General features: G+C 57.1%; 1 protein-coding gene across 1 annotated transcript in view; it reads right to left on the reverse strand.

The window, feature by feature from the left end:
• LOC106632061 (homeobox protein EMX1-like) overlaps nt 1-2,328 on the reverse strand; it is a 21,794-nt gene that overhangs the window by 6,786 nt on the left and 12,680 nt on the right. The window lies entirely within an intron of this gene.

Genomic DNA, 2,328 nt, shown 5'->3' on the forward strand with positions numbered 1-2,328 from the left:
CCACCCTGCCCAGCCCCCTCCCCCCCCACACCACCTGTGTCACACCCCCACGTCCCCATCACACCCAAACCCCCCGATGGCTCCCCTTGCTCAGACCACCCCAGATTCCCTTCGGAGCCCTCTCTGCCCCTTCTCCCCCCCGACCCCGCTTTTGGGTTTCCCTCAGGGCCCCGAGCTGCGTTTTGTTCCCCCAGTCCCTTTGATTTTGCTGTTCTGGACCTGTTGTTCCAATCTCACCCCGAATTAACGCTGCTCCTCGGTGGGAGAGCAGCTGGGAAGGGGTTAAACACCTGCACCACCCCCAGCCCATATCCCAGGGCATTTCCTGGTGCTGGGCAGGACCTGAACCCTCCTCACCTGCCCTGGGCTGCTGCAGGTGCTGCTCCCTGCCTGGGGGACCCTGAGCTGGCACAGCCCAGGGAGCAAAATTCCATTTTCCAGGGGAAAAGCAGCTGGGAAATAGGGCCAGGCACAGCCATGAGCTGCAAACCCCTGGGAATTGTTAAATCCATGAAAAAATGGTAAAACCCCCCCAAACTGTGGGTTCGGGTGTGGGGCCCCAGGTGAAAACACACCTGTGTCACACCAGGATGGGTGTCACAGATAAAGCAGGCTGGTTTTCCATGGGAATTTGATTCCATGCAGGATTTATCACTGAACATTTAATGAATAATAATAATAATAATAGTAATCATAATAATACCCTGGGTTTGGCACAGCCACCAGCCCCTGGCTGTCCCACTCCTCCAATCCCAATACCTGGGTGTCTCCAAACCCTCAGCACACTGAGATTATTTCCCTCCAGGTGCTAAAACAGATTTTTTTTTTAAAAAAGATATTTTTTCCAAAGCCACAAAACAGAAAGGAAAAGGTTTCCCCGCAGGCTGAAGCCCCAGAGCCGGGTGCTGTTCCCGGATGGATCCGAGGGGCTGCGGGAAGGACGGAGCCTCTCCCGGCCCCGCCGCCGCCTCCCTGCGCTCGCTCCCCGCCAGCAGCAGCAGCTTCCCAAAATCCTGGCAACACCACACCACCGAACAGCCTGCAGCACCCAAAAAATGAAAATTTAAAACATCTCCGTGGCCTCCTTGCACCCTGAAACCTCGCTGGGGTTTGGGCTGGATGCCGCTGCTGCGCTTCCCCAGGAAATGGCATTACTGCATTCAGGCTCCAGGCAGTGCTGGGAAAGGCCAGGGAATGGCTAAGCTCCCCCCGGGGCATCCCACAGCTGCCCTTTCCACCCCGACAAGTTCCTGGCTGTTCTTTGACCTTTGGGTTTTGTCCTTTTTTCCCCTTTTTCCCCCATTCCAGCCAGGAGAGGTGACAGCAGCAGCGGGAAGGGCCCCGAGCCGGTGTCGGCGCTGAGCCCCGCGAGCCGTGAGCTGGGGCAGCTTCACCCTCGGCATCCAAACACGCTGGGGATTTGGGGGGCTCAGTCCCTGCTTCCTGACACCCACAGCTGCTCCTTTCCTCCGTCCCCTTGCCGGTGACATTTTCCTCCCGGGAAGTTCCTGCTCCCAGGGACGCGTCTGGAGGTTTTGTTTGGCAGAGCCTGGGCAAGGATGAGCCAGGCGGGTACTGGGAACACCCACGGCTCCAGCTTTATTTCCCAACTAAATTTAAGCTTAAAATTTCAATTAATTCAGCACACAGGCCCAACCACCTCACCAGAATTTGGGGAAAACTTTCTCCCTTCCTGGGAAATAAAACTCCTTCCCCTGGAGCGTTTGGGAACAGCCGCTCACCGGGACACCGGGCTCGGACACAGAGACGCTCAGCCCCAGCTCCCGCATTTTCCCCCAGCTCTGTACACTTTTCCTTTCGTCCTCGTGCTTCTCCTGGGTCTCCTTACAGCTAAATTCCCGTGAAATGTCTGTTCTGATCCTAGAAAGTCTCATCCAACACCAGCGCCCTTTGGCAGCAACGTCTCACACCCATCCTGAATTCCGGGTGTTGGTGCACAGACCCAGAGCTGCTCAGCTCAGCCACGGTTTTCCAGCTTTCCAGGGAAGCCTTCAGCCTGCTGCTCCTTTCCTTACTGGAATTTTAAACCCTTAAATTGCTCCCAGGGCAAACATCCCAAACCAGCGAGGAACAACACCGGAAAAGCGCTTCGGAGAGCGGGACAACACCAGAGCAGCATTCCCAACCCCAAACCTGCCACAGCTCCTGGAACACCAAAAGCTGCCTCACAAAAACCCCAAAGCCACCCTGAGGAGCCCCAGAACACCTGCAGGCTCTGGGGGTCCTGGGGAGATCCAGCTGGGGCTTCACACGGGAGCGCTGTGCGGGTCTGGGGCCGCTGCTGGGACACGGAGGGACAGCCAGAGG

Source organism: Geospiza fortis, unplaced genomic scaffold (assembly GCF_000277835.1).
Source record: "Geospiza fortis unplaced genomic scaffold, GeoFor_1.0 scaffold148, whole genome shotgun sequence".
In the NCBI taxonomy this organism is placed as follows: domain Eukaryota; kingdom Metazoa; phylum Chordata; class Aves; order Passeriformes; family Thraupidae; genus Geospiza; species Geospiza fortis.